The sequence below is a fragment of the Hyperolius riggenbachi genome, chromosome 5 (assembly GCF_040937935.1).
Source record: "Hyperolius riggenbachi isolate aHypRig1 chromosome 5, aHypRig1.pri, whole genome shotgun sequence".
In the NCBI taxonomy this organism is placed as follows: domain Eukaryota; kingdom Metazoa; phylum Chordata; class Amphibia; order Anura; family Hyperoliidae; genus Hyperolius; species Hyperolius riggenbachi.
Genome location: NC_090650.1, coordinates 266661628 through 266674202, shown reverse-complemented (window position 1 = coordinate 266674202; position 12575 = coordinate 266661628). Strand labels below are relative to the sequence as shown.

At 42.0% G+C, this 12575-nt stretch overlaps 1 protein-coding gene across 1 annotated transcript in view; it reads left to right on the top strand.

Moving 5' to 3' along the window:
- The window catches only part of ELOVL2 (ELOVL fatty acid elongase 2), a 185476-nt gene that overhangs the window by 152806 nt on the left and 20095 nt on the right, over nt 1-12575 (top strand). The window lies entirely within an intron of this gene.

The window sequence follows — 12575 nt, the reverse complement described above, 5'->3', positions numbered from 1 at the left end:
CTCCCTGCCCCCTCCTGATCACCCCCCACCCCTCAGATTCTCCCCAGACCCCCCCCCCCCCAGACCACCCCCCCTGTTTACTGTATGCATCTATCCCCCTGATCACCTGTCAATCACCTGTCAATCACCTGTCAATCACCCATCAATCACCCGTCAATCACCCCCTGTCACTGCCACCCATCAGCCAGCCCCTAACCTGCCCCTTGCGGGCAATCTGATCACCCCCCCACACCAATAGATCGCCCGCAGATCCGACATCAGATCACCTCCCAAATCCATTGTTTACATCTATTCTCTCCTCTAAACACACACTAATTACCCATCAATCACCCATCAATCACCCCCTATCACCACCTGTCACTTTTACCTATCAGATCAGACCCTAATCTGCCCCTTGCGGGCACCCAATCACCCGCCCACACGCTCAGATTGCCCTCTGACCCCCCCTTATCAATTCACCAGTGCATTAATTACATCTGTTCTTCCCTGTAATAACCCACTGATCACCTGTCAATCACCTGCCAATCACCTATCACCCATCAATCACCCCCTGTCACTGCCACCCATCAATCAGCCCCTAACCTGCCCCTTGCGGGCAATCTGATCACCCACCCACACCATTAGATCGCCCGCAAACCCGCCGTCAGATTACCTCCCAAATGTATTGTTTACATCTGTTATCTTCTCTAAACACCCACTAATTACCCATCAATCACCCATCAATCACCCCCTATCACCACCTGTCACTGTTACCTATCAGATCAGACCCTAATCTGCCCCTTGCGGGCACCCAATCACCCGCCCACACGCTCAGATTGCCCTCAGACCCCCCCCTTATCAATTCGCCAGTGCATTAATTACATCTGTCCTTCCCTGTAATAACCCACTGACCACTTGTCAATCACCTGCCAATCACCTATCACCCATCAATCACCCCGTCACTGCCACCCAACAATCAGCCCCTAACCTGCCCCTTGCGGGCAATCTGATCACCCACCCACACCAATAGATCGCCCGCAGATCCGACATCAGATCACCACCCAAGCGCAGCGTTTACATCTATTCTCTCCTCTAAACACCCACTAATTACCCATCAATCACCCCCTATCACCACCTGTCACTGTTACCCATCAGATCAGACCCTAATCTGCCCCTTGCGGGCACCCAATCGCCCGCCTACACGCTCAGATTGCCCTCAGACCCCCCTTATCAATTCGCCAGTGCAATATTTACATCTGTTCTCCCCTGTAATAACCCACTGATTACCTGTCAATCACCTATCAATCACCCATCAATCACCCCCTGTCACTGCCACCCATCAATCACCCCCTGTCACTTCCACCCATCAATCACCCGCTGTCACTGCCACCCATCAATCAGCCCCTAACCTGCCCCTTGCGGGCAAACTGATCACCCACCCACACCAATAGATCGCCCGCAGATCCGACATCAGATCACCACCCAAGCGCAGTGTTTCCATCTATTCTCTACCCTAAACACCCACTAATTACCCATCAATCACCCCCTGTCACTGCTACCTATCAGATTAGACCCCTATCTGCCCCTAGGGCACTCAATCACCCGCCCACACCCTCAGAATGCCCTCAGACCCCAGCCCTGATCACCTCGCCAGTGCATTGCTTGCATCTATTCCCCCCTCTAATCACACCTTGAGACACCCATCAATCACCTCCTGTCACCCCCTAGCACACCTACCCATCAGATCAGGCCCCAATTTGCCCCGTGTGGGCTCCTGATCACTCGGCCAATCCCTCAGATCCCCCTCAGACCCCCTTCCGATCACCTCCCCAGTGCATTGATTGCATCTATTTTCCCCTCTAACCACCCCCTGAGACACCCATCAATCACCTCCTGTCACCCCCCTAGCACTCCTATCCATCAGATCAGGCCCAATACAACCTGTCATCTAAAAGGCCACCCTGCTTATGACCGGTTCCACAAAATTCGCCCCCTCATAGACCACCTGTCATCAAAATTTGCAGATGCTTATACCCCTGAACAGTCATTTTGAGACATTTGGTTTCCAGACTACTCACGGTTTTGGGCCTGTAAAATGCCAGGGCGGTATAGGAACCCCACAAGTGACCCCATTTTAGAAAAAGACACCCCAAGGTATTCTGTTAGGTGTATGACGAGTTCATAGAAGATTTTATTTTTTGTCAAAAGTTAGCGGAAATTAATTTTTATTGGTTTTTTTTCACAAAGTGTCATTTTTCACTAACTTGTGACAAAAAATAAAATCTTCTATGAACTCGCCATACACCTAACGGAATACCTTGGGGTGTCTTCTTTCTAAAATGGGGTCACTTGTGGGGTTCCTATACTGCCCTGGCATTTTAGGGGCCCTAAACCGCGAGGAGTAGTCTAGAAAACAAATGCTTCAAAATGACCTGTGAATAGGACGTTGGGCCCCTTAGCGCACCTAGGCTGCAAAAAATTGTCACACATGTGGTACCGCTGTACTCAGGAAAAGTAGTATAATGTGTTTTGGGGTGTATTTTTACACATACCCATGCTGGATGGGAGAAATTTCTATGTAAATGGACAATTGTGTGTAAAAAAATCAAACAATTGTCATTTACAGAGATATTTCTCCCACTTAGCATGGGTATGTGTAAAAATACACCCCAAAACGCATTATACTACTTCTCCTGAGTACGGCGGTACCACATGTGTGACACTTTTTTACACCCTAAGTACGCTAAGGGGCCCAAAGTCCAATGAGTACCTTTAGGATTTCACAGGTCATTTTGCGACATTTGGTTTCAAGACTACTCCTCACGGTTTAGGGCCCCTAAAATGCCAGGGCAGTATAGGAACCCCACAAATGACCCCATTCTAGAAAGAAGACACCCAAAGGTATTCCGTACGGAGTATGGTGAGTTCATAGAAGATTTTATTTTTTGTCACAAGTTAGCGGAAAATGACACTTTGTGAAAAAAAACTATTAAAATCAATTTCCGCTAACTTGTGACAAAAAAATAAAAACTTCTATGAACTCACCATACTCCTAACGGAATACCTTGGGGTGTCTTCTTTCTAAAATGGGGTCATTAGTGGGGTTCCTATACTGCCCTGGCATTTTAGGGGCCCTAAACCGTGAGGAGTAGTCTTGAAACAAAAATGACCTGTGAAATCCTAAAGGTACTCATTGCACTTTGGGCCCCTTAGTGCAGTTAGGGTGCAAAAAAGTGCCACACATGTGGTATCGCCGTACTCGGGAGAAGTAGTATAATGTGTTTTGGGGTGTATTTTTACACATACCCATGCTGGGTGGGAGAAATACCTCTGTAAATGACAATCTTTTGATTTTTTTACACACAATTGTCCATTTACAGAGGTATTTCTCCCACCCAGCATGGGTATGTGTAAAAATACACCCCAAAACACATTGTACTACTTCTCCCGAGTACGGCGATACCACATGTGTGGCACTTTTTTGCACCCTAACTGCGCTAAAGGGCCCAAAGTCCAATGAGTACCTTTAGAATTTCACAGGTCATTTTGAGAAATTTCGTTTCAAGACTACTCCTCACGGTTTAGGGCCCCTAAAATGCCAGGGCAGTATAGGAACCCCACAAATGACCCCATTTTAGAAAGAAGACACCCCAAGGTATTCCGTTAGGAGTATGGTGAGTTCATAGAAGATTTTATTTTTTGTCAAAAGTTAGCGGAAAATGACACTTTGTGAAAAAACACAATTAAAATCAATTTCCGCTAACTTTTGACAAAAAAATAAAATCTTCTATGAACTCACTATACTCCTAACGGAATACCTTGGGGTGTCTTCTTTCTAAAATGGGGTCATTTGTGGGGTTCCTATACTGCCCTGGCATTTTAGGGGCCCTAAACCGTGAGGAGTAGTCTTGAAACGAAATTTCTCAAAATGACCTGTGAAATTCTAAAGGTACTCATTGGACTTTGGGCCCTTTAGCGCAGTTAGGGTGCAAAAAAGTGCCACACATGTGGTATCGCCGTACTCAGGAGAAGTAGTATAATGTGTTTTGTGGTGTATTTTTACACATACCCATGCTGAGTGGGAGAAAGATCTCTGTAAATGGACAATTGTGTGTAAAAAAAATTAACAAATTGTCATTTACAGAGATATTTCTCCCACCCAGCATGGGTATGTGTAAAAATACACCCCAAAACACATTATACTACTTCTCCTGAGTACGGCAATACCACATGTGTGGCACTTTTTTGCACCCTAACTGCGCTAAGGGGTCCAAAGTCCAATGAGCACCTTCAGGCTTTACAGGGGTGCTTACAATTTAGCACCCCCCAAAATGTCAGGACAGTAAACACACCCCACAAATGACCCCATTTTGGAAAGTAGACACTTCAAGGTATTCAGAGAGGAGCATGGTGAGTCCGTGGCAGATTTCATTTTTTTTTGTCGCAAGTTAGAAGAAATGGAAACTTTTTTTTTTTTTTTTTTCACAAAGTGTCATTTTCCGCTTACTTGTGACAAAAAATAATATCTTCTATGAACTCACTATGCCTCTCAGTGAATACTTTGGGATGTCTTCTTTCCAAAATGGGGTCATTTGGGGGGTATTTATACTATCCTGGAATTCTAGCCCCTCATGAAACATGACAGAGGGTCAGAAAAGTCAGAGATGCTTGAAAATGGGAAAATTTACTTTTTGCACCATAGTTTGTAAACGCTATAACTTTTACCCAAACCAATAAATATACACTGAATGGGTTTTTTTTTATCAAAAACATGTTTGTCCACATTTTTCGCGCTGCATGTATACAGAAATTTTACTTTATTTGAAAACTGTCAGCACAGAAAGTTAAAAAAAAAATCATTTTTTTGCCAAAATTCATGTCTTTTTTGCTGAATATAATAAAAAGTAAAAATCGCAGGAGCAATCAAATAGCACTAAAAGAAAGCTTTATTAGTGACAAGAAAAGGAGCCAAAATTCATTTAGGTGGTAGGTTGTATGAGCGAGCAATAAACCGTGAAAGCTGCAGTGGTCTGAATGGAAAAAAAGTGGCCGGTCCTTAAGGGGTAGAAAGCCCTAGGTCCTCAAGTGGTTAAAATAATACATGCTACTATAATTAAAACCCTAAGAGTTTATTTGGAGAGTGTGGGGGTAAATAGTACATTTTAAATGTAATTGTGTATGTGTTCATTCAAAACTTGTATGTAGATGTAGTTTTACTATTTGGCCACAAGATGGCCTGAGTCCTTTTTCTTTCCTGGAAAGGCTGCGTTTTATGTCATGTTTAATGGTAATGTGTGCGTTTTTGCTGTGTTTGCGTTTTTTTAATGCAGATGCATTTTTCAAGCATTTTGCCTGTGTTTTAATGCTTTTGTGGTTCGCATATACAAAAAGGCATATGCGTTTGTATTTGTTTTTATATTTACATTTATGCAAATCACTACGAAGACAACAGGAAGCGGAAATACATCAGCAATCTTTATTTAAAACAAAACAAAAAAAAGCATAAAAAAATGCATACAAAACGCAATACATTGCATTTCCATTGACTTTCATTATGTGCGTTTTTGATGCGGTCATGCATAACATGCAACAAAACTAGCGATTTTAAAAACGCCAAAGTACAAACGCATACCCATGCGTTTTTTTATGCGACCTATTGAGTAACTGGTGCATAAAACGCAGCGTTTTACGCAACGCTATCGTTTATGCTATGTGTGCACATAGCCACAGACCTCTTGAGAATCGAAATTATATCTATTGCATACACCATTATGAACCTGCCTAACACTGACCACAAATTTAGCTAAATATGTCAATGGCAACAAGACCTTGGCATACACTGTTCTATACCACTTTGGCAGCGCTACTATTGTAATCTGAGCAAATACAGTTTCCAATACTCCCATATGGAAACATTCATAAAAATAATACACAAAACCAATATCACCAGAATAAATTAAGATTGTAGAAGAGAGAAATCTATGAGGGATGGTGCAACCTGGAATATGGTAATCAGTACTAAAAGAAATAAATTGGTTAAATGCACTGTGCAAAGTAAATTTGCAGCTTTATTGATCATAAACAAACAAGTAAATTCAACATCTGTGATGCCCTATGCTCCAAACTAGACAAAGTTTTAAAACCCGCAAAATACTAAAATGGAGCTTGCTAACATACTGTGGCCCATATGCAACTCACATTTTCTAATATAAGTTTTCTCAAATCTGAATTCACAGCAAAGTTATTCCATTTCACATGCGTTTTTGCTTAGCACCCTTCTCTGAACAAAGGGGGGTGGCCACAAAGGATGACCATTTAACACACTACCACTGGCCAATCATTATTCCTTTATTGATTTATTTTTATCAAATCTGTTTTGGAGACACTGACAGGACCAAATGATGTGCAAGGAGTTGCTAGATCTTTAGAGAAAAACAACCACCACAAAAAATATATATATTCATAAATGCAACTGTTTATGCAAAGCAAATTATTGTATCTGCTTTGCAAGTTTAACATCATATCAATATTCAATAGTTTCAGTCATGTATGATAAATCAAAATTGTGTGCATACTAACCAATTCCTCCTAACAAATTCCTAGTAGTCTTGGAGCTATATTCAGACTACAAGTGGCAGCACACGCTATGTGCACTACTGTACAACATACCACTGACCCCATTCATGTACTGCAGTGTGATAAAGCACCACACACAGGGCCGGCCTTAGGTTTCACAGCGCCCTGAGCGAAACCTGATTTTTGTGCCCCCCCCACCACCTTCATCCTCTTCCCATGTGCATTTACACACACGCAAGCATGTATACACACACACAGGCCCATATGCAATTCCCCCTTTCTCCTGAGATATCTCCTGGGACAGTGGTTCCCAACCTTTTTGACGTTGTGACACATCATGCCAAATGCTCAGATCTCCGTGACACGTCAAATATGTATAATAGAAAAAATACTATTAATAACCACGAATGGATGGAAATAGTGCATTATCCTGAATACACTCAAAAATGAAGGCTAGAACCGTTCAGGAATATTAAGAAAAACAATCAGTAGGACAGTTAGCCACCTCCCCCCCATTTAGAATGATAGCACAGCACTGACAATTTGCACCACGCGTTATAGCCGCAGTGCCCCCCCCCCCCCCCCCAAAAAAAAAAAAAACAACTCCTTCAGAGTCAGTATAGGTAGGTAGCCAGGTATAGGAGCCCCCAGTATAGGATCTCATGTGTAGGTGCCCTCAATATAGGTAGCGAAGCATAGGTGCCCCCAGTATAGGAAGTCAGTTGAAGGTCTCCATCCCCCCATAGGTAGCCAGGCGTAGGTGCTTCCAGTATAGGTAGCCAGGTGTTGGAACCCTCAGTAAAGGTAGCCAGCAATAGGTGCCCTCAGTATAGGAAATCAGGTGTAGGTGCCCTCACTATAGGTAACCAGCTATAGGCGCCCCCTTGGAAGCTGGCGCCCTGAGCGACCGCTCAGGTCGCTCATATCAAAGGCCGGCTATGACCACACATACATGCAATGCACTACTGGAAACAGCAGACATTAGGATCCAAGATGAACTTTTACTTATTGCATAATTGTGTTCCTTTCCTATTGTTTATAGGGCATTCCTCAAGCAAAATACTTTTTTGTTTTTGTTATAATACTCTAATTCCCTATAAACTAAAGAAGCCACTCCCACAGGTTTTCAGAGAGCCAAGGCACTTTCAGACAGTAGCAAGGGCCCATGGGAGCTCAGTCTGGGCAGAAGGAGGGGGAGGTATTACTAGCCAGAGATTTCAGAGGCAGAGGGGAGGAGGGAGGAGTAGGGGGGGGGGGAATTAGGTTTTTTTGCTCAAGATGCAGATAAGCCTGCCTCTGTGTAATGTTTACAAACAACATGGCTGCTGTAAGTAAAGTAAACTATCTAAACTTTAGATAAGATATATATACACAAGTTACTTGTTATAGTTAGTTTTTCATCTCGGATCCGCTTTGAAGGACACCTGTGGCGAAAATAAACGAATGAAATAAACGATTGTATCCATCTTACTTCTCCTAAAAATGACTTTTTAAGATATTCCACAGTTTTATTTTATGTTTAAATCTACTTTTTAAGTTTTAACCGGTTTATTGGTTTTGCTCAATGAAAAATTAATTAAAGTATACCAGAGCTAAAATCTATGAACTATTGACCCTTTTTTATCTCTTTCTTGCTCTCAGAAGGCATTTTCTGCTAGGAAAGTGTTTTATAGTTGGAATTCTTATCAGTGGGGGTCACACTGTAGTCTCTTCCTGTCAGGACTGAGTCAGCCACTTACATACCAGATATTTAACTCTTTCAGGTAGAGAAAGAAAAAAAGGAACACCGCATAGTTATTTGTGTCCTAGGCACTGTACATACACATGTCTATCTCATGTCACATGTCACCTTGTGTATCCTTTAACCAGTTCACCCCCAAGGGTTTTTATCCTAACGGACCAGAGCAATTTTCAGTTGTCAGCGCTCCTCCCTTTTATTCCCTAATAACTTTATTACTACTTATCACAAGAAAATGATCTATACCTCGTTTTTTTCGCCACCAATTAGGCTTTCTGTGGATAGTACATTTTGCTAAGAATTTTTTTATTCTAAATGCATTTTAATGAGAAAAACAGAAAAAAAAAGAAAAAAAATCATTATTTCTCAGTGTTCAGCCTTTATAGTTTTAAAATTAAACATTCTCCTGTGGATAAAACAAACAAGTTTTATTTGCCCAGCGGTCCCGATAATTAAACCGTTTAGATTATGTCCCTACCACAATGTATGGCGACAGTATATTATTTTGAAATATAAGTGGTTATTTTTCTGTTTGTTCTGGCCATAATTACAAGCCCCTATGTAATAAATTAAAATTAATTTTCCCCCATAAAATATAGAATAAAAAAAGCTGAGTCCCTAAGGCAACTATTTATTATTTTTTTTAAGCTGATTTTTTTTTTTTACAAGTGTTATTTTTGGGGGGGAGGGTTGGAAGTGTAATTTTATTAATGATGTGTATATACTTGAAAATGTATGTATTTTGTAAGTGTAATATACTTTTTGGCCACAAGATGGCGCTGGTGAACACTCATAGGACGTGTTCACTTTTTTTTTTTTTTTTTTTTTACACACTTTATTAAACTGTTACATTTCCTGTTTATGTGAATGGACGTAGCCGCTGTTCGCGGTCACGTCCATTCACTCCAGGCACTGCGATTGGGTAGAGGACTGTTCAGTCCTCTTCCCCAATCGCCCAGCACGGGATCCCGACGGTAATGGCGGCGGTAGCGGCGGACACACGGCGGTAGCAGCGGCGGGAATGCGCGACGTATTAAAACGTCATGTTGCTGTTAATAGCGGTAAGCATGACGTTTTAATACGTTAGGATGGCGGTAAATGGTTAAAGGGTTTCTGTGGCCCTTTTTCAAAATGCAATTTAAATGAAGAGATATGTTCCTTTCATAAGTACAAATCTTTTTTCTCTTGTGTTGTTTAGAAACAGCTGTGCTGTCTTTCTCCTGCTCCTTTCTAATTATTAATCTAGTTAGACGAATATTGTGCTGCAGCACGAGGCAAACAGTGCAGCAGCTGTTCCTCCCCCTGCTGCACGTCATCTGATGAGTCATCCCTGACCTTTCTGTGTGCTCCAGCTAGCAGGGGAAAGATAGATCTGCCTCACTCCAGTGAGGCTGATAGCAGGGAGGAGATCTGCCTCCTGTGGCTTTAGCTCAGCTCTCATGCACAGCAGTACAAGGAGACTGTGTACTGACCCGGAAGCACATTGCAGCCATCTTGCCCAAAGGTTTAAAAGTTATATTCTATGAATTAAGTTATTTATTGGCAGCGGGGAGCGGCAGAAATAGGAGAAATGAAGAGGAGGAATTACGGGGAAACAGTAATATGCTTATTTTAATGTGCTGTAAATTTATCACAGATCATCTTTAAGCTGCTCTGCTAAAGCAGTGCAGCTTAATGACAGCAGCGCCAGGTAAAAATCTCCTGCTCATGCTATGCTGTGGTAGTGCAGCATAGCGTGCGCTGCTAACTCAACAGGCACTCCATTAACTTAATGAGCGCTCCATTAACTTAACGGGCGCTCCACTGAACCCGCCCTGAGCCCCAGTGGGTCCAGTGGTTTCAAAAGGAAGAGATTCTTGCACTTTGATTGGCCCAGTAGGCTGCCTGTTTAGTGACAGGCAGCTCGATCTATGAAGCCACTGGGCCCAAAGGAGCTCAGGGCAGGTTCAGTGGAGCGCTGTTAAGTTAGCAGCACACGCTATGCTGCACTACCGCAGCATAGTGTGCGCAGGAGTTTTCTACCTTGCGCTGATGTCATTAAGCTGCAAGGCTTTAGCAGCTTAGCCCTTATACAAGTCATTTTTTCTCCTATGAGAATTTTTCATCTTCGGTTTTAAAATGACTTTTTCAGCACTCTGCAATTGAAACAATACCAAAAAGTAGGTGAAAAGAACTATCAAGAATTATCCTGAGTTATTCTTGTTTTGTTTGCTGCTGGTGGGTTAAAGGCATTTTATTGATAAGGTGTGGAAATATAACCTATGGAGAAAGAGTGAATTGAATAAGGACCGTTGACTTTTATGCAGTGTCTGATCTTCTTGCAGATGGACCACACTGCAGTGCACAAACTCTAAGGCCAAGTTCAAAGTGGGACGTTAAAACAACATTTAACAATGCACTGCAATGAAAAATCAATGCCCCGTTCACAGTGCACAAGTTGCGTTGGTGTCTAACGCTGCACATTACGTGAAAGTACTGCATGCAGTGCTTTATACAGGTTATTTCAATCACTAGGGATTTCCCAAAACGCTTTGACAATGTAAGTGGATGACCAGATTCCACTGGAGCGATTATGGAAATCACAATCGCAGGACATGCAGCATTTCGGGAGCATTTGCAATCTAATGTATTGTATACAAGCAGGAAAACAGATTCTGAAGTCGCTTACAAAGCGCTACCACAAATCGCTAGTGACTGCAATAGAGCTTTGTAGTGGGTCCCAGCCCTTAGGGTGCATACACACATCCGATGTTTATTGGGCAATGATTGGCCAATATACCACTTCTATGTAGTATGAGAGATTACCTACACAATCTGTTCATAGTATTTAAATTCTATTGACCCTCATGCCTACATGGAATTGGTAAATTGGTTAATGACTGGCCAATCAAAAATTAATGTGTGTACCAGGCTTTAGTGGTTTCCTGTAAACACTGACAATTTAGAGACATGTCTTGGAATAATAATCATCATTTTTAATAATAATAATTGCAATTCTCCTCTTTGTAAAAACTCATACTGTATATCTAGAATGGCATGTTATAACATTTACAAAGGATTTCAATACATTAAGTTCTTCAGTGGCCGACACCATTTGTATATTTTACACTGAATATCTGATCTGCTGGATCCCTCATCTATTTTGGCTGTTTTATAAAAATATTTACCGTTGGCTTCAGGTTTCATGTGAATTAGCAATCACTTGTGAAGACCTTTGCATTGTGGTGCTAGCTATGCAGGAGGGAGTTTCATGTCCAGCTAATCATGCAACATCTCACTGACCACTTTATAGCGGACATCAGGGCACATCTTAGATTTCCATGATGCTTGTCCCCTTGTATGCCAGAAGGCATTAGCCCAAAGGTGTGTACACACATCAGATAAAAGTCTTTGGAAAATGAAAGATCACAGACCAATTTTACCCCCTTCCATGTAGTATGAGAATGAGAGCCATACCTACACAGTCTATTCTATGGAGCTGAACTCCCCATCAGACAGAAATCTTTGCAAGATGCTGCACACAAAGATGCTGTACACATTCAACAGATCAGTATCTGCAAAAGATCTGTTCCTGCAAAGTATCCGTTCCTGCAAAATGCATTCATAGTCTATATCATCTGCAGATCTCATACACACCTTGTTTAGTGGACAATCATCTGCAGATCAGATCCACCAGGATGGATCTTCAGATCTGCAGATAATTGTCAGATCTGCAGATGAATGTCTGTTAAACCAGGTGTGTATGCGATCCGCAGATAGACTATGAATGCATTTTGCAGGAACGGATATTTTGCAGGAACAGATCTTTTGCAGATACTGATCTGTTGCATGTGTACAGCATCTATGTGTGCAGCATCTATCAAAGATTTTTATCTGATGGGGAGTGCAGCTCCATAGAATAGACTGCGTAGGTATGGGCTCTCATACTACATGGAACGGGGTAAAATTGGTCTGTGGTCTTTCATTTTCCAAATACTTTTATCTGATGTGTGTACACACCCTTATCTGGCCACATGAATTCACATGAAATCAAACAGTGCTTACAAACTCTTAATTACCTAGCAGGTATCAACACCAATAAAAGATAGCAGTCGTGGATTTATGGTTAGTAAGGATTATCAATGACATGAAACTATTCTAAGTTTTGTGTGCAAATAGGATATAGTTTGGAAGTGAGACAGTAAATTGTAATGGCTGGAGTGGTTGGCTGAGCTCCAAGCTGCTGGCTATCTGTACCTCACTGACCATCACTCATGGTTGGCTTTATGTTCATAGTCCCAAC